Source organism: Stegostoma tigrinum, chromosome 24 (assembly GCF_030684315.1).
Source record: "Stegostoma tigrinum isolate sSteTig4 chromosome 24, sSteTig4.hap1, whole genome shotgun sequence".
NCBI classification, from domain to species: Eukaryota; Metazoa; Chordata; class Chondrichthyes; order Orectolobiformes; family Stegostomatidae; genus Stegostoma; species Stegostoma tigrinum.
The window spans coordinates 2,149,751-2,170,064 of NC_081377.1; the positions used below are offsets into that span (position 1 = coordinate 2,149,751).

General features: G+C 43.9%; 1 protein-coding gene across 10 annotated transcripts in view; it reads left to right on the plus strand.

Moving 5' to 3' along the window:
• rims3 (regulating synaptic membrane exocytosis 3) overlaps nucleotides 1-20,314 on the plus strand; it is a 194,408-nt gene that overhangs the window by 31,603 nt on the left and 142,491 nt on the right. The gene's annotated exons all lie outside the window — the stretch shown is intronic.

Genomic DNA, 20,314 nt, shown 5'->3' on the forward strand with positions numbered 1-20,314 from the left:
GAACACATTTTTACTTGCACTGTGTTATACTCATGGAACCTTGAGTACTTTGGGATCACAGTATCAGCTGTTTTGAATATACCACAGAATGTGACCATCTCACCCCTTTGTCCCATAACTGATGCAGAGCAGAGAACCTCAAAAGCCCAAATGTGACCAGTTGGAAACCATTTGAATGTCACATGGGACTTGGAGCTGGTGACATGACGTGCATGTACCTTTTAAGAGGGGGTATCTAAAACTGCTGTCAATTACTCCCTACCCCAACATGACATGCTAGAGCAGTCCCATGACATGTTGGTAACTCTTAAGCAGCAGTGATAGGCGTGAATGAAAACAACAAATGCTGGAGATCACAGTGGGTCAGGCAGCATCCATGGAGAGAGAGCAAGCTAACATTTCATGTCTGGATGACTCTTCATCAGAGCTGGTGGTGTGGAGGGGACAGCATTTATGCCATAGTTGCGGAGGGAGGGGCGGTGAGCGGGGTGTTGTGGCAGTGCTTGTGGGGAAAGGATGTGATAGTTCAGATTAAGCGATTGGAACGTGAAAATGGCAGGACAATGGTCCGTCTAACGGCCAGATTGAAGACAGTGAGGTTAGGGGAGAGAGGACATTGTGACAGAGAATGTTACAAGTAAAGCTAAAAGAAAGGGAAGCAATGGGAGTTGGTTCACAGCTTAAAGGCATTGAACTCAGTATTAAGTCCAGGATGCTGTAAAGTACCAAGTTTGAAGATGAGATGTTGTTCCTCTTGTTTGCATTGTGACTCATTGGAGCACTGCACCACGCCAAGGGACAGACATGTGAGCATGCAAGCAGGGTGCTGTGTTAAAATGACCAGCTACAGGAAGATCGGGGTCCTTTTTGTGCACAGGCTGGAGGTATTCTGCAAGGCAGTCACCCAGTCTGCTTTTGGGTTTTTCAGAGTAGAGTAGTCCACATTGGGTGGAATAAAATACACAAGATTGGAGGAGGTACAGGTGAAATGCTGCTTCACCTGGAAGGACCGTTCAGACCTTCGGATGGTGAGGAGGGAGGAGGTGAAGGGGCAGGTTCTGCACTTACATGGGAAGATGCTGTGGGGAGGGTTGCGGTGTTGGTGGTCGTGGAATGGACTAGGGTGTCCCTGAGGGAGCGATCCCCATGAAATGCAGGCAGGGCAGTGAGGAGAAGATGTCCGTGGTGGTGGTGTTCTGTTGGAGTTGTTTGAAATGATGGAGAACGATCATTTGAATGAGAAGGTTGGTGGGATGTAAAGTCAGGACAAGGGGAACCCAATCACGCTGTCGTGATTCATGTGCAGGGGCAGGGGCGTAGGCATGGGTGGTAGATTGGTTATGGGCTCTGTGAATGACAATGGGTGGGAAACCACAGTCATGGAAGATTGAAGCCATGTCAGCAGTGCGGGAACGGTACAGGTTAAAAAAAATCATAGTTGGAATATGCACAGGCCTCCAAACAGTAGTTAGGATGTGGGGTGCTAGATAAACCAGGAGATGGAAAAAATGTGTAAAAAAGGCAAAATTACCATAATCATGAGGGATTTCAATATGCAGATGGACTGGGAAAATCAGGTTGGTAGCAGATCTCAAGAAAAGGAATTTGTGGAATGACTACAGGATGGCTTTTTAGAGCAGTTTGTGGTTGAGCCCAAGCAATACTGGATTTAGTGTTGTGCAGTCTTCATAAGGGAGCTTAAGGTGAAGGAGCCCTTAGGAGGCAGTGATCACAATATGATTGAATTTACTCTGCAGTTTGAGAGGGAGAAGCCGTAATCAGATGTAATGATATTACAGCTGAATAAAGGCAACTATAGAGGCATGAGGGAGGAGCTGGGCAAAATTGACTGCAAGAGGAGCACAGCAGGAAAGTCAGTGGAACAGCAGTGGCAGGAGTCTCTGGGAGTAATTCAGGAGACACAGCAAAAATTAATCCCCAGGAAAAAGAAACATGATACAGGGAAAATGAGGCAACCGTGGCTGACTAGGGAAGTCAGGGATAGCATTAAGCCAAAAGAGAAAGCACATAATGTGGCAAAGGGCAGTGGGAAACCAGAGGACTGGGAAGCCTACAAAGACCAACAGAGGGTGACAAAAAAAAGAAATAAAGCGGAAGACAATTAAATATGAGGGTAAATTAGCCAGTAATATAAAAGAAGATTGCAAGAGTTTCTTTAGATATATAAAGGGCAAAAGAGAGGCAAAAGTAGACATTGGACAGCTGGAAAATGATGCTGGAGAGATAGTAGTGGGGAACGAGGAAAGGCTAAGGAACTGAATAATTACTTTGTGTCAGTCTTCACAGTGGAAGACAGGAGAAACATCCCAAAAGTTCGAGAGAGCTGGGGGGTGGGACTGAGTGTGGTAGCCATCACCAAGGACAAGATTCTAGAAAAACTGAATGGCCTGAAAGTGGATAAATCACCAGATGGCTTACACCCCAGAGTTCTAAAGAAGAAAGCTGAAGAGATAGTGGAAGCGTTAGTGGTGATCTTTCAGGAATCACTCGAGTCAGGGAGGGTCCCAGAAGACTGGGAAATTGCTAATGTAACACCCCGGTTTAAAAAGGGAGTAAAAAAGACTGAAAATTACAGGCCAATTAGCTTAACCTCGGTCGTGGGTAGGATTTCAGAGTCCGTTGTAAAGTTTAAGATTCCTGAATACTCAGAAGTGCATGGTAAAAGACAGCAAAGTCAGCATAGTTTCATCAAGGAGAGGTCATGCCTGACAAATCGGGTAGAATTCTTTAAGGAGTTAATGAGCAGGTTAGACAGAGGAGTGCCAATGGATGTTATCTACCTGGACTTCTAGACGTCCTTTGACAAGATGCTTCACAGGAGGCTTCTGAGTAAAGTAAGAGCCCATGGCGTTAGAGGTGAGGTACTAGCATGGATAGAAGATTGGCTGTCTGGCAGAAAGCAGAGAGTGGGGATAAAAGTGTCCTTATTTAGATGAAGGAGCTGAGGGTGTTCTGGGTAAGTTTGCAGATGATACAAAGATAGGTGGAGGGACAGGTCATATCAAAGAGGCAGGGAGGCTGCAGAAGGATTTAGACAGATTAGGAGAGTGGGAAAAGAAGTGGCAGATGGAATACAACATGGGAAAATATGTGGTCATGCACTTTGGTAAGAAGAATAGAAGTATGGACTATTTTCCAAATGGGGAGAAAATTCTGAAATCTGTAGAGCAAAGAGACTTGAGAGTTCTAGCCCAGGATTCTGTCAAAGTAAACTTGCAGGTTGAGTCAGTTCTTAGATGGGTAATTGCAACTTTGGTATTTATTTTGAGGGGACTTGAATATAAAGCAGGAACGTGCTTCTGAGGCTCAATAACGCTCTGGTCAGGCCACATTTAGAACATTGTGTGTAGTTTTGGGCCCCATATCTTAAGAAAGATGTACTGGCCCTGGAGCAGGTTCAGAGGAGGTTCACAAGAATGGCCCCAGGAATGTAAAGCGTAACATATGAGGAATGTCTGAGAACTCTGCGTCTATAATTAATGGAATTTAGAAGGATAAGGGGGACCTAATTGAAAGTGACAGAATACTGCATGGCCTATAGCCAGTGGATGTTGGGAAGATGTTTCCATTGGGAGGAAAGACTAGGACCCGAGAGCACAGCCTTAGAGTAAAGGGATGACCTTTTAGAACAAAGATAAGGAGAAACTTCTTCAACAAGACAGCGGTGAATCTATGGAATTCACTGCCACAGAAGGCTGTGGTGGCCAGGTCACTGAGTTAACAAGAAGTGGCACCAAAGCAGTCAGTGTTGTGGGGGTGGGGCAGTGTATGACTGGAACAAGGATCGTTCCACAAATCCCATAAAGAGTCAGGCAGAACTGGCATCAATGCAGTAGCCCATAACCACTCCTTGGACTTGGCCGAAGTGAGATAAATTAAAGGAGAAATTGTTCAGTGAGAGAACAAGTTGAGCCAGGTGAAGGAGAGTGGCGGTAGATGGGATTGTTCAAGCCTCTGGTTGAAGAAGTAGCAGAGAACTCTCAGACCATGGATAATAGGAACTGCAGATGCTGGAGAATCCGGAATAACAAGGTGAAGAGCTGGATGAGCACAGCAGGCCCAGCAGCATCTTAGGAGCTGGAAAGCCGATGTTTCGGGCCTAGACCCTTCATCAGAAAATTTTCTGATGAAGGGTCTAGGCGCGAAACGTCAGTTTTTGTGCTCCTAAGATGCTGCTTGGCCTGCTGTGCTCATCCAGCTCTACACCTTGTTAGCTCTCAGACCATGCTGGTGGGGAATGGAGGTATAGAGGAATTGGGCATCCAATGATAGGAATGAGATGTACTACACTAGGCTACCAATGAACAACATCTACATAAAGTTTTATCTTCAAATAAAGAATTCATATTATTCTAACAGATACTAAAAATGATTGATAATATTTACGTTGGGAAAGATGAATGTGAGATGTACGGTCCCCCCAGTATACTATACCCTCTGAGTTGTGGATTCAGAGCAGTATTGAGATACATGTGAGATTTTCAACTGACTAATCATTTTTTCAATTTACATACAATTAATTTTTGTTGCCATAATTACCAGCCTTTGTGAATAATTCTTTATGGATTGAAAATAAATTAAATGTTCATCAAATGAGAATAAACAAGAAAACCTAACTGATGTAGACCTATGAGGCCCACTCAGTCTGGAGTTGCTGTATCATTGGCTCTCCCCGTGTATCCGCAGATCCCTCGCTGTAAGATACATTAGCACTTTGATTGTGTGTGGTTAATTTAAACTAGTGCAAAACATCCACTGTAACATGTGGAGTAAACATAATCACTCCATGCTAGCTAGGCACACTACAATAGATTCAGCCTATTCTTCAAGGAAGCCAAGGAATTAATGTCAATTTAATCTCTATTCCCACTCTGTATCACCCTGCAAGCTGCAGTCAGTTTGCTGATGGGTGCAGGAGGCTGTCTGCACACACTCCAAGTTAAAGGGATAGGAGGACAGCTCACTGCCGGTCCACACACAAACAAGTGACTGGTACTGCTCACCAGTGAGCTAGAGTTGGATCACTGCTGCCTGATCTTAACCTCCCTCACAACTTCCACGCTAGGGTGAGGTGAGCTCTGATCCCAACAATCCAATGGATCCTGCTCACAGAGGAACACTGGTTTTGTGTGACAAAAACAGAAATCGCTGGAGAAACTCAGCAGGTCTGGCAGAGAGAAAACCGATTTAATGTTTCGGGTCCGGTGACCCTTCTTCAGAATACAATTTTGGCATGATTCACTCACCCATCAATTTTTGGTTTCTTGCCATTTCTAGCATACGTTCCCTTCCTACTCAAAGCTGGATGTTGATATCTCTGTAACTCTTAGCCTCCTTGCCCTCCTTCTCAACAGATCCAGATCATTAACCAATGGACGTTGTTTCTAACTTTCAACAGTCCTGCCTCCACCTACGCAACTTGTCTTCGTTCGCCCCCGCTGAACGTTATGCTTCTCAAAGGGACACTTCTCCAGGAGCACTGTCTTCGCCTATAACAAAAATGCAAGTGTAATAACTGCACAGAGGCCGGTATCCTGTCACCAAGTCACCCTTTATTTACTGTGGCCAGCCAGCTCGGAGTCAGTTCCCTGAACTGAGGAGATTCTAAATCCTCCATTTATTTTGGTCAGCCAGGGCTTTCAGATTGGCCCAGTTAACAAACCCAAACAAGGATCCACCTGGTTGCAGTCACTACAGCAAACCAGCCGTGAACATCTATTCAGCTGTGTGTGGTGTCACAGCAGGTGTGCTCCTGTTTATTAACCTATGTTCATGAAGTTGAAACCCTGATTTAATTTCTTCGAGGATTGGTGCAGATTCATTCGGCCAAATGGCCTCTTTCTGCACTGTAAGGGTTCAATAGATTTCACTCTCTCCAGTCTTGAGGTTAACTATAGTCCAGCCAGCAGCAGTTGAGATCAGCTAGAGGTATAGGGCTGAGATTTTTCCAAATCTGAGTAGGAAGGTTAGCAGAAGAGTTGAAAAATGGCACGGTTGTCTTGCCTGTAAGATCATGAAAGCTGAGCTACCAGTAGAGAAGCAGTGGCAGGCTTTTTAAAGGGATGTTTCAGAATGTTGAGAATAAATACTTCACTAAAGAAAAATTCCAAGGGGAAATCCCACCATCTGGGGTGAACGGAAGAAGTTAAAGAACGCATCAAGCTTAAGGAGAAAAATAAAGGTGCACAAAGGATGGCTGGTAAGAATACCACAAATAGAGAATGACTGAAAGATTATTCAGAATTAATAAATTACAGCATTAGATGAATTTAGCTAGAAATGGAAGTCTATAGATAGTCAAAAGGAAAACAGTTAAGTAAAGCGAGTGTTAAGTCTTCTATAGGATGAAAATGAGTTTATATTAGATGAGAAAGAAATGACAGATGTATTAAATATTTTGTGTGTTTTCACTCTTGACACTACTAAAGATGTCCCAGTCATAGCTGTAAACCAGGAAATGGAAGAAAGAGAGGAATTTGGTGAAAGTCTAACCACGAGGGAAATGGTATTAAGCAAACTGATGACGCTGTGGACTGACAAGTTTCCAGGCCCTCATGGACATCATCCAAGGATCTGATAGCTTGGCAGCATGTGACAAGTAGAGTTCTGAAAGGATCGGAGAAGGGACCTCAATGTCTTACAATTTATATCCATATCTTAGATAAGGGGATTAAATCCATGGTGGATAAATTTAAGGATAATACAAAGTATAATAGGAAGGTATGTAATGAAGGAGTCATAACAACGATGCAGATGGATAGAGATGGATTGATAGAGTGGGCAAATATCTAACAGATGGAGTATAACATGAAGATGTTCAATCTGGCAGGTAGGATAAAAAAATGCAGAATACTATTTAAATGCCAAATATCTGTGAAAATTTTAGGTGCAAAGGGATCTACGTGTTTTAATGTGAGTCGCAGGACATGAGTATGCAGGTGTAGCACATAATTAGTAAGGCTAATAGATACAAAATTTTATAACAAAAGGAATTGAACATAAAATAAAGGATGTAATGCTTCAATTATATAGGATGTTGGTCAGACCTTATCTTGAATAGAGTATGCAGTTTTGGTCTCCTCATTTTAGAAAGGGTATAAATGTATTGATGGAGGTTTCAGAGGAGGTTTACTGTCTTGATACCTGAAATGAGCACGTTGTCTAATGAAAAAAGATTGGATATACTTTCTTGAGAGGTTAGAAGAGCAAAATTTAATCTAATTGAAATTTATAAGATCCTGAGCATTCTTCACAAAGTGGATATGGAAAGAATACTTCACCTGGAAGGTTGGCACAGTGGCTCAGTGGTTAGCACTGCTCCTTTACAGTGCTGGGGATCTGGGTTCAACTCCAGCCTCAGGCGACTGTCTGCATGGAGTTTGTACGTTCTCCCTGTGTCTGTGTGGGTTTTCTCTTGGTGCTCTGGTTTCCTCCCATAGTCCACACATGTGCAATTTAGATAGGTTAGCCATGCTAAATTGCCCATAGTGTTCAGGGAGGCATACATTAGGGGGATAGGTCTGGGTGGGATGCTCTGAGGTTCAGTGTGGACTTGTTAGGCCAAAGGGCCTGTCTACACATTGTGGGAATTCTAATAGAGAACACAGTTTTAAAATTAGGAGTCAGTACTTCAGCGCAGATATAAGGGGGATTTTTTTTTCCTTTTAGAGAGTTGTGTGACTTTGGGACTTTGTGCATCATTGTATATTTTTAAGATAAAGGTGGGTGGTTTCTGGGTAGGCAGGGTTATCGAAGGTTATTGGGTTGTTTGGGAATGTGAAATTCAGAACACAAATTGATCAGCCATGAATTTATCAAAGAGCAGAGCATGCCTGAAGGGCCAAATGGCCTACTACTGCTCCTAATTTGTATCTTTGCAGCCTCACCTCTGAATGGTCTTGCCAAAGGTGGGACCAATTTAGCAGACGCTCCCAGCCCAGCAGCTGACCAAGTAGAATCATTAATAGTATCAGAGATAATGGGAACTGCAGATGCTGGAGAATTCCAAGATAATAAAATGTGAGGCTGGATGAACACAGCAGGCCAAGCAGCATCTCAGGAGCACAAAAGCTGACGTTTCGGGCCTGGACCCTCTCTGATGAAGGGTCCAGGCCCGAAATGTCAGCTTTTGTGCTCCTGAGATGCTGCTTGGCCTGCTGTGTTCATCCAGCCTCACATTTTATTATCTTAGAATCATTAATAGACCAGTTTGGGGTCAGTTAAGGCATTGCCAGTGATGCTGGAGTTGTCAGGTTCCTGGAGGCATGGTGTGAGAGGAAGAGCATCAACATCCCCCTCCAATCTCCTAGCATAAGTTCACTGGGATAAGACAGCGCCAACTCCAGCTACAAACCACCCCTGAGGATGCTGGAGATCTCCCTGCACAATGAGACTCTGACAGTGCAGCCATGAGGGATTCTTCATTATTCACAGCCCTGCAGAGAGTGACTGCCTGTTGTGGTGCCCTGTCTGCCTCAGCAAAGTCCACTTCCCCCCTGACACAGAGCTTCTTGTTATAAATCGATTCGTACGTGGGGGTTTGTAGATGCATCGTTAGAACAATTTCAACTTATGTAGCAACTATAATGTAGCAAAGGGAGCAAGCTTTTATTTCAAAGGGATTGAAGTATAAAAGTAGGGAAGTCTTGCTAAAACTATGCAAGGCACTAGTCAGACCACAGATGGAATACTATCAACAGATTTGAGCCCTGTATCTAAGAAAAGATAGCCTGGCATTAGAGGCAGACTGGAGGAGGTTCACTCGATTGATCCTGGGTACGGAAGGTTTGTTTTTGGGGGGAGAGGTTGAGTCGGTTGGGTCTGTACTCATTGAACAATCAAATGAGAGGGAACCTGATTGAAGCATGCAAAATCCTTATGGTGACTGACAGAGTGGATGGAAAAAGGCTACTTTCCCTTGTGGAAGAGTCTCGGACCAGAGGGCATCATCTCAGTGTAATGCATCACACATTTAAGACAGAGATGAGGAGGAATTTCTTCTCCTAAGTTTGGTGAATCAGTGGGATTCTGTATTGATGCTGGACCATTAAATATTTTTGGGTCTGAGCTGGACAGATTTTCAGTCAGTAAGGGAATGGAGAGTTATGGGGAAAAGGCAGGAAACTGGAGTTGAGGATTATAAGACGAGCCGCGATCCCATTGAATGATGGAGCAGACTCAATGGGCTGAATGGCTTAGAGATAATGGGAACTGCAGATGCTGGAGAATCCAAGATAACAAAGTGTGGAGCTGGATGAACTCAGCAGGCCAAGCAGCATCTCAGGAGCATAAAAGCTGACGTTTTGGGCCTAGACCCTTCATCAGAGAGGTTGAATGGCTTACTTTTGTTCCTATGTGTTATGGTCTTATGATTGGATCTCTCACCTCTATGGTGCTTAACTGTATGAAGTTCCCTGAGCCAGCTTTTGGATTAGCTCCCTCTTGGTAGATCATAGCTGATGAGGATTGTTCCCATTTAGCTGGGAAACTCTGACCACCTGTTCAGTAGAATGCAGGGCGAATGCTAAAGGGCCAGTCTAAGTGCTGACCATAAATGGTCTCATTTCAATTCTGTTTCAGCCTAACCCCCGAATAATCTTTTAAAAAAAAATTCCACACTCAGGAATGAGACTGTTGATTCATGGGATAGCAGAAAAATAATACAGGCATTAGTATTATGCACTGTCAGAGAACGGTGACACATAAGCTATTGTAGGGATGTCAAGCCTCAAGTTGTTTCTGAAAGGCCACCATCTCAGTGTGGTTACTTTGGGAACATAAGCATTTCAAGGAGTTGGAAGTCTGGGATACTTACACAATAAATATTACATGGTGTGACACTGTACCTCTCATTATATATAGGTTCATGTGTGGGGGATTCATAGATGCATCATTACAATAATTTGCATTTATCTAGCAACTGTAATGCAACTATAATGTAGCTAGATGCATCACAGGAATATTCACAAACAAAATTTGTCACCGAACCATATCAAGTGAAGACAGGTGGGGAATACCTTTATAAAGGAGGTAGAGAGGTGGAAAGGTACAGAGAATGGACTTACCAACATTTAGGGCCTCAGCAGCTGAAGTTGAGCTCTCAGTGGAGAGAAGAAGGAAATGAGGGATACCTCAGAGACCAGAATTGGAGGAGTGCAGAGATCTCAGAGGGTTATGGGGCTGGAGGAAGTTAGTCATTGAAGGATTTGAAGATGAGGTTAAGAACTTTTAGATTGAGGCACCCTTTTACCAGGTTAATGTAGGTCAGTAAGCACAGGAGTGATGGATGGATTTAGTATTTAGCAGAAACAAGAGCAGAGAATGTTGGAGAAACTCAGCAGGTCTGACAGCATTTGTGGAAAGAGAAAGAGGGTTAATGTTTCATGTCCAGTGACCCCGTCTTCCCTCTAACCCACAGAATTACAGAAGTGTTTCAGCTTAGAAGGAGGCCATTCAGTCCATCATATCTGCACCAGATGTTCCTCCACCTGAGCATGATGATTTAGTGCCACTTTGCAGTAGTTCTCTCAGACCTTACAGAATTGTCCTGTGAACACGTTTCTAATTTTGTTGCTCATAGCATCCATTTTACAGTTTTTAAACAAATTGGTACAGTTTCCCATTACAGTTACAAACAGAGACCCGAGGCCATGTAATGAAGAGGTGTTGTCAATACACAGATCAGGATCAATTTTCCCTCTTACCTGTGTTTTCTGTGCATAGAATCTTAAATTTAAATAAATTTTAAAGCACTTTTTTTTTCTGTGCATTGCTGATCGCTGCAAGCCTGTGCACTCCCAGAGCTTGACCACTGGGGTTAGCTGACCCACTAGAGAGGGGTCTCTCCCTGATGGTGACCTGCCTATCACGGAAACATAGAAACATGGAAAATAGGTGCAGGAGTAGGCTGTTCAGCCCCGTGAGCCTGTACCACCATTCAATATGATCATGGCTGATCATGCAGTCTCAGTATTCCACTCCTGCTTCCTCTCCTTATCCTTTGATCTCTTTAGCTGCAAGGGTCACATCTAGTACCCTCTTGACTATATCTAATACATCGTGTCCAACAGCTTCCTGTGATAGAGAATTCCACAGGTTCACAACTCTCTGACTGAAGAAATTCTTCCCCTTCTCAGTCCTGAATGCTTACCCCTTATCCTTAGACTCTGACTGCATTCTTCTTGTGTCTAGCCTATCCAGTCCCATCAGGATTTGATATTTCTTTGAGATTCCTCCCTCATTCTTCTAAATTCCAGTGAGTACAAGCCCAGTCGATCCAGTTTTTCCACATATTTCCAGTCCTGCCAACCTGTGAGTCAGTCTGGTGAACCTTCGCTGGACTCCCTCAATAGCAAGAATGTCCTTCCTCGGACTAGGAGACCAAAACTGTACACAGTACTCAAGGTGTGGCCTCACCAAGACTCTACATAACATTGTGTAGAATGTTGTTATGCATCCTTGTTTAAAGTGCAGTCCCCATTGTAAGGCAAGAAATGAGAGAGCTAATTTGCACAGCAAGTTCCCACAGACAGCAAGGAGATGGGCTGACCAGTTTAATCTGTTTGTGTAAATTGACTGAGGACTGCCATCTCGGTGATCTGGTGATTTCTCTGCTCTTTACAAAACATGGTTGCTTCTTCAATAGCCAAGGTTGAGGAATCTCCAAGTTGCAGACTCCCTCAACACTGAGGCCTGATGGAACAAAACCCAGTGGGGCAGAAGGGTGAAAGGTATAAGATAGATGGAAATACAAGGGGGGAAAATCAAGGAATAACTGAATATGAGTGGTTCAGGGCCGGCGTAGGAGACATGCATAACACAGGACCCCTGCTGTCATGTGCCTGAATCTCCAGGAGGTGCAGCCACCATGGATTATCCATCCTCTCTCCCCCAACAATTAGACAATAGGAGCAGAAGTAGGCCATTCAGCCCGTTGAATCTGTTCTGCCATTCAACAAGCTGATCTGATAATCCTCAACTCCACTTTCCTGCCTTTTGCCATACCATTTGGATGATTTCATTTATGACCAGGTCTGCATTTCTGGCCAAGACTTTTGAATCCAGCTTCTTCAGAAATGTGAATATACCTGATTTTGGAGCCTATTTTCATGGCAATGGTGCATCGAGAGAGATCAAGCCAATCCCTGTATTCTGTTAAGTCTTCCTTCACTAATACACTGAAATGTTTTGGGACCTTTTGCAGTGTGTTAGTGAATGAGTACGGGTGAGGTGAGGGGGTAAGGGGGTAGGTTGGCGTCTGCGTGAAGTTCTAGGAGGGCAGAAGGGTGAGGTGGGGATCAGCTCGATCAGTGGGATTCAAAGAATCAGAGAGAGTTGGAGTGCGAATAATTGCAAAGTTACCCAAGAGCCTGTCCCCAGTTCTCGTATCGTGTAAAATAATGGTTCTGAAAGAGTTAATGTTGAAACTGCATGAAGCTCCACCCAGTATGATCATGTTAAACACAATCTGCAGTGGAGAATGAGGCAGTGTGGCTGAATTCCTGTCAGGTGCAGAAGTGTCACCTCTGATCAAATATACATGACAGGTTAACGTTCCTGTTGCTATCATGCAATAAACTACCTTTCTTTATGTAAAATAAGTGCCTCTTCTAGTTAAGATTCATGAGCGGCCTATTGTCAGGCCACTCACCATAAAATAGGCCATAGAGTAAGGACATCTGGGGCAATGGCACCTCCAAGGGAAAATGATGCATTTCATTAGGGAACATCTGACTTTCTGGAGACTGGGCAGATCTGGACAATGTATTTATCATTCCACCAGTCATATGGGAAACAACAAGAAACACTTTCAACGGCGATCCCAGTGCTTTGAGACTAAAGTGCAATTGTTTCTCACATCCACCGTGCTGGTTTGACTGCATCAACAATGTTATGGCGAAGAAGGGTCTAGGCCCCAAACATCAGCTTTCCTGCTCCTATGATGCTGCTTGGCCTGCTGTGTTCATCCAGCTCTATACCTTGTTATCTCTATGTTATGGAGAAAGTGGATTTTGTATTAAGCAGTTTCTCGGGATGATCATGTAGGTTTGTGATCTTAACCATGAGCTCCAGGGGTGTTGGCACACCCATATTCCATCAATGCTGCCTGCTCACTCATAGAAACATGACAGAGTAAATGCCTTGTGCTGCTCCAGTATTTACCAAACAACTCACATGTGTTTCTTTGTGAAACCTCCTTCCTACAGGCAACAACTCTAACAGTAACCGCGCCACATTTGTTCCGCTTTTGTCTCCTTTTTAAAGGGAATCAACAATTTATCTTGCTCAGCAGTTTGAGTCAATCTACCTGGAAATGTGATGGAGGCAGGTTCACGTGAGGCATTCAAAGAGGCATTGGATGATTATTTGGACAGAAATGGGGTGCAGGGATATGGGACAAAGGCAGGAGATTGACACGAGGTGTTAGAACTGGACTAGATAAATGAGCAGGCATGATAGACTGAATATCCTTCTGCACCATAATATTTCTGTGATTCTGCCCTCTTATAAACGAGGGGGCCTTCCGGTAGGACATTTAGCTGCCCGGAGGGGCTGTATCTTGGATCGGACATTGAACTGAGAGCCCCCTCTTCCTCCTTACATGGATGAGGATAAGCAGGGGAGATGTGCCTGGAGTCCTGGCCAATATTTATTCCCCAGTCCTACATCACAAAAAACAGACTTGATTTGGCCATTATCACACTGTTGCTCGTAAGAACGTGTTGTATGTCACTTACAGCTGTGTTTCCTAATTACCACAGCTCCAAAGCTACTTCATGCTTTACAAAACACTTTTAGATAACCTTAGGTTGTGAAAAGTTACTTTAAAAATGTCAATTTCTCTGTTTTCTTTCCTCCTACCACTTGTAATGTTCAATATGATGACAGAATTCTTCACCTATTAATCTAGACATTAAAAGATGGTCAGTTACTCAAGTATGGGATATCATAGCATAAATATCAATGGTTACCTTTCCTTTTGCCTTAAACTAAGGCAGCCTGTTCTGTGCCTGTTCCTTAATGTCACACAGCACTCAAAGACTTGAAACACTCCTTCTCAATAATATGTCTTATTGTGGTCAGCCGAGAGGTGAGGAAAAGCAGATATTATCACTCAAGTCTCCTTGTCTGTAACACTCTCAAACGAAAACAAACATTGAGAGAAAAACACAGCAGGTCCAGCAACTTCTGTTTTTGTTTCTGATTTCCAGCATCCACCGTTCTTTTGCTTTTTATTTAGATTGTAATACCAATCCATTGACTGTATTTAAGACAGTGATAGATAGGTTCTTGATCAGTAAGGGGATCAAGAGTTAACGAGGAGAAGGCAGAAGAGTGGGGGTGAGAAGCATTTCAGCATGATTGAATGATAGAGCAGGTTTGATGGGCTGAATGGCCTAATTCTGCTCCACTACCTTATGGCTTTATGACAGAACTCCAGCCATTTTGTGATATTTTATGTGAAAAAATACTGAATAATTGAGCTCTAATGATATCTCCTTGTTCTAGATTCCTCCTATTGAGGACATAGCTTCACTGTAACTGCCCTATCAAATTCATTTAAACATTTTATATACCTCAGTTAGATAATCCTTCAGTCCTCTGTAAAGGGGGAACGCAAACAAAATTAATGTAACCCAAAATTTAAGCTCTTGGGATTATTCTCGGTTCTGGACCTAGCCCAAGGCCAGCATGTACTCCTGGAAGCATGTCCAGACTAGACAGAGTTAAACCAGATGAAGGGGCTTTACAACTGAATCATTGCATCAACCCATTATAATGTGCTCCTCTACATATACCAAACGATGTCTCTTCCCCTTTTCAATTGCTCTTCATTTGTGTCCACTGGCTTTTAGACGGCATTTCCCAGTTATGGACAAATGCACAGTTAATTTGCTAACATGAATTTCTTTAAATGAGTTAATGAATAATTTTTTCAGAAGACGCTTTATATCTGAAACAGGAACCAAACTAATAGAAAGAGGGGAAAAAATAAACTTGCAAGTGCTGAATATCTAAAATAAATTTCGTGGAAAATACGCAGATGTCTGTCTAGGAGTCTTGGAGCAAACACATTATGCCTGCTATCCATTTTTCTCACATTCTCTCTCTCTTTTCCCTTCCCCCACACCCTTGCAGCATTTGTGTCTTGTTTACCCGAAGACACTTAATAAAAAGATGGATTCTCGCTCTCTACATATGCTGCCAGACCAGCAGAGTTTCTGAAGCATTCTTTTGTATTTGTTTCAGATTTCCAGTGTCCATGTTATTGGGAAGTAGGAGATTTGGTTGTGGCTTTTAGAACCACAAGGGGGTTGCACAAGGTAGACATGCTGAAGCTACTTCCACTTGTAAAAGCAACAAGAATGAGTGGGGAGAGATAGTAAGAACTGCAGATGCTGGAGAATCTGAGATAACAAGGTGTAGAGCTGGATGAATACAACGGGCCAAACAGCATCAGGGGAGCAGGAAAGCTGATGTTTCGGGCCTACACCCTCCTTCAGAAATGGGGGAGGGGAACGGGATTCTGAAATAGGGGCAGAGGGGGAGGTGGGTAGAAGATGGATGAAGGAGAAGATTGGTGGAAAAGAGGCAGACAGGTCAAAGAGGCGAGGATGAAGCCAGTAAAGGTGAGCGTAGGTGGGGAGGTAGGGAGGAGATAGGTCAGTCCAGGGACGACGGACAGGTCAAGGGGGCGGGATGAGGTTAGTGGGTAGGAGATGGGGGTGGGGCTTGAAGTGGGAGGAGTGGATAGGTGGGAGGAAGGACAGGTTAGGGAGGAGGGGACGAGCTGGGCTGGTGTTGGGATGCGGTGGGGGGGGGGGGGGGGGGGCAGATTTTGAAGCTTGTGAAGTCCACATTGATATATTGGGCTGCAGGGTTCCCAAGCGGAATATGAGGTGCTGTTCCTGCAACCTTCGGGTGGCATCATTGTGGCACTGCAGGCAGCCCAGGATGGACATGTCGTCTGAGGAATGGGAGGGGGGGCGTTGAAATGGTTCGCGACTGGGAGGTGCAGTTTTTTATTGCGAACGGAGCGTAGGAGTTCTGCAAAGTGATCCCCAAGCCTCCACTTGGTTTCCCCGATGTAGAGGTGGCCCCGACAGGAACAGCGGATGCAATATACCACATTAGCAGATGTGCAGGTGAACATCTGTTTGATGTGGAAAGTCTTCTTGGTGTCTGGGACGGGGGTGAGGGGGGAGGTGTAGGGGCAGGTGTAGCACTTCCTGTGGTTGCAGGGAAAAGTGCTGGGTGTGGTGGGCCTGGAGGGGAATGTGGAGCAGACAAGGGAGTCATGGAGAGCGTGGTCCATCTGGAAAGCAGATAAGGGTGCGGAGGGAAAAATGTATTTGGTGGTGGGGTCGGATTGCAGATGGCAGAAGTGTTGGAGGATGATGTGTTGGATCCGGAGGTTGGTGGGGTGGTACGTGAGGATGAGGCGGATTCTCTTTTAGTTGTTATTGCGGGGAGGTGGTGTGAGGGATGAGTTGTGGGAAACATGGGAGACACGGTCGAGGGCTCGACCACTGAGGCGGGGGATGTAGTGGTCCTTGAAAAACGAGGACATCTGAGTTGTATGGGAGTGGAATGCCTTGTCTCAGGAGCAGATGTGAGTGAGAATTGGTTTAAAGTGATGTGCAAATGAAGCAAGGGTGAAAAAGCTTTTCCTCATCGCATATGAAGCAATTTCCTGTAACTGTAGTGGAGACAGGTTCAAATGGGGCATTTAAGAGGTCATTGGATGGCTTTTTGGGTAGAACTGGAATACTGGAATATAGGGAAAAGAGACTAGATAATAGGGCCGGTGCAGACAGGATGGGCAGAGTGGTCTCTATATAATTCTGGGATTCCATTAGCAGTGGCTAATAAGAACAATGACTGGTTCATTTTCAGGGAAAATATATCGAACCTGAACGTTGAAGCCCCCTTTATAGAGCTACATAGCTTATATTCTTGTGTATATTTCCACAATCGCTGCATTTCACCCACAGAGTGAGTGCAAGGCACGCAGCTCATCTCATTTCCCACTGTGCCAGTCATTCTTGGAAAAAGTTCCTTTGAACTTACCTTCCCCACATGGAGCCGCTGAATCAAAGGCTGCTGGGAGAGCCACCGGCTGGGCTCTGCTTTTGAAGGCTAGCAGGTTGCTTTTGGTCAATACAATTTCAAACCCTGGCCCATATGGACCACATTAATATTACACAGAACACATGGGCCATCATGACAGATCTGCCCTTCCTCAGAGACAAAAAGGTACAAGTTTGAAGTGGAGCTCACAGATTCTGCCGATTGAACATTTTGCCCTTGTCCATCTTGAGCTGTATTTTGGAGATCCTACCCAATCTGTCAGTACAATGCTAGTGCCACAGGTTGATTACTCTGTACCGTATGAACATACAAGTAAATAGCAGGAGTAGGCCATTCAGCCCCTCGAGCCTGCACTGCAGATCAATAAAACCAGTTCACCTCGGGAGATCGTTCAGGTAGGAGTCCCATCCTAGACCAATACACAGGCGACGGAAGGAGGATTCAGTTTGCACTGTTAGGATCTGCTGAGGCTCTGTATTAAAGGGCAGTGTTTTGAATTGCTATGGTGGCTATGTATGCCCATGAGAGACACACGAAAGGAATAGAAAAAGCTCTACTCAGCAATCAGTACCTGTTCTGGGAGTGTTTGGTGCGGAGTGTAAAAGGGGCTTTACTCTGTATCTGAACCCATGCTACATCTGTTTGATGGGGTTACTTAGAGGGAGCGTTACACTGTATCTAACTTCTTGCTGTCCCCATCCTGGAAGTGTTTGTTGGGGATAGTTTGGAGGGAGCTTTACATGTATCTAACCCAGTACTATACCTTTTGTTGGAGTGTTTTATGGGAACGACGTAGAAGGATCTTTACTCTGTGTATAACCTTCTGCTGTACCTATCCTGCCAGTGTTTGACGGGGACAGTGTTGAGGTAGATTTAATCCATATCTAACCCTCAGTGATACCTGGTCACATGTCTTATGCTGCTGCTTGGTTTGGTTAATTTTACTTCTCAAAAACATCTTGCAAACTCAGCTTCATTTCACCCAAAATGTAAGCAAACCTTGTGCTCTGAAACCCTGCCAAAAATCTTTTTTATATGATACAGTAACAGTTCATTTTAATACATTCACCATGTTGTCAAAACTCTTTGAATGCCAGCCAGTTCTTGTCATTATGCCCCACAGTTTGGTGAGCCACCGTCTGCTCATAGTCCCTTATGTGCAGTGGCCCAATCCAATTGTTGACCATGGCTGCACCTATAGTCCAGACATTCAGGGTGATATATTATTTTTATATCAATGATTGGATCATACTGCATGTTTTAAATAGGTGGACTGACTAAGAAGTTATAAATATTTGATAGGACAATCTGTACAGCAGAGATTGAACAGGAGCTCTGCTACTGCAGTCTGGTTATTGGCGTGTGTTCTGTGTACTTGAGAGGAGAGGGAGCTATTTAAATAAAATATCTTTGTGTGAAATAATATTTCATCACCTTGGAGGGAGAAGCAAATTCCTTTTTATTCCAGTTTTCTTCCCTCTGCTGATTCTGACTGAGCGACAAATTCTTGGACCACACGCATAGTGTTACACAAGTTTACAGGATAAAAGTATATCAGTTGGTTCTTACTGCTATTTACTGAATACTCAGTCTCAATACATCTTTGTACCCTGTAAATCTATCTTTCTGTTTCTTTCTCCCCCTTGTGTTTCTCTTGCTTCCCCTTAAATCAATCGCTGTGGTTCCCAATTCCACACACATCTCTATTTGACTAGAGAATATCTTATTGAATTTATTTCTATCTTATGGTGATGTTCCCTCATTCTGATTTCCTCCACGCATGTTCACCTCTGCATTTAGAGTTTTACAAATTGAATTTGAATTCCACCAGCTTTCACAGCATGGCTTGAATCATCGACCCCAGATAAAGAGATAGAAGGAACAGCAGATGCTGGAGAATCTGAGATAACAAGGTGTAGAGCTGGATGAACACAGCAGACCAAGCAGCATCAGAGGAGCAGGAAGGCTGACGTTTCGGGCTCTACACCTTGTTGACCCCAGCTAAACATGTGTCCCTTACTAAATAACATAGTGTCATTTACCACTGCAGCACCAACTCCATCCCATGTGAGCCTATTTGGCAGGTATTGTTTAGCCATTTAACTTGAGGATAGATATTGTATAACCAGAGTTCAGAGATATTATTACATACCAGTAGAGGCAAGGAGTCTATCACAGCACTACTAGAGCTTGCTTATTCATTGGCTGCCAATTGGACTCAGGAAGTCTGTGATCTGGTTAAATTTTGCTTCATTTTCCCGGACATATGGAGTTTGGCAAACACTCAGACACATCAAAGATCAGCAACCTCTAGGGTCTTGTGACTCATGCCCAAACTGTGCCTTTTCCCACATGGAGACATCTGCTGAACCAGCAGGAATCTGAATGTAGGGAAGGGAGGGAGCAGCCTGGAAAGGTAACCAGATGAAACCTCATCAACTTAGTTCAATTTCTAACTTCAAAGTCTGTTTTCTTTCTGAATAGATTTTTCCCTGGCTCACTACAGTCTGCAGTGAAACTCATTATCATATCAGAGGTGGATGCTGGGATTTATTTTTAATCGGTTGAATTATTCAGACTTAATTGGTACCATTTGTTATAGACTGTCCTGTTTTGTCTGGAACGGTGCAGGAGGACAGTACAATCCACAGGAGAAAACTGATAGGACGCACAGCCAATGAAATCCTGCTTTTTTTTTGTTTTTAACCTACTCATGCACCTCTGCAGTACTCATGGTCCAGGGGTAGGGACTGTACCACTGCACTACAAGAGGGCTTCTGAAACCCCGCTTTCCACCCCCAGTTTAATAACATCCAGCTGGGAATATGAAGATAAATAAGAGCGCCCATCACTCTACTTCAGCATTGAACAAGAGCTCCTGGGTAAATAGTGAAAGAAAATGTTTCACAGCTTTGGGATGTCCCAAAGCATTTCACAGTTAATGGTGTACTTTTGAAGTGCGACTATTATAATAATATGGGAAACATGGCAGTTAATTTGTACATAGCAAGCTCCCACATTCAGCAGTGTGATAGTGAGTAGATAATCTGTTGCAATGATTTTGGTTGAAGGACAATTATTGACCAGGACAGCAATGGTGACAACTCAATTTCTGCCTCAAAATCACGATATGTACGGTGAATTGCCTCAAGTCAGTAATACAGACTGAAATGTTGTGACTTCTATTACTCATGTTCCTAGT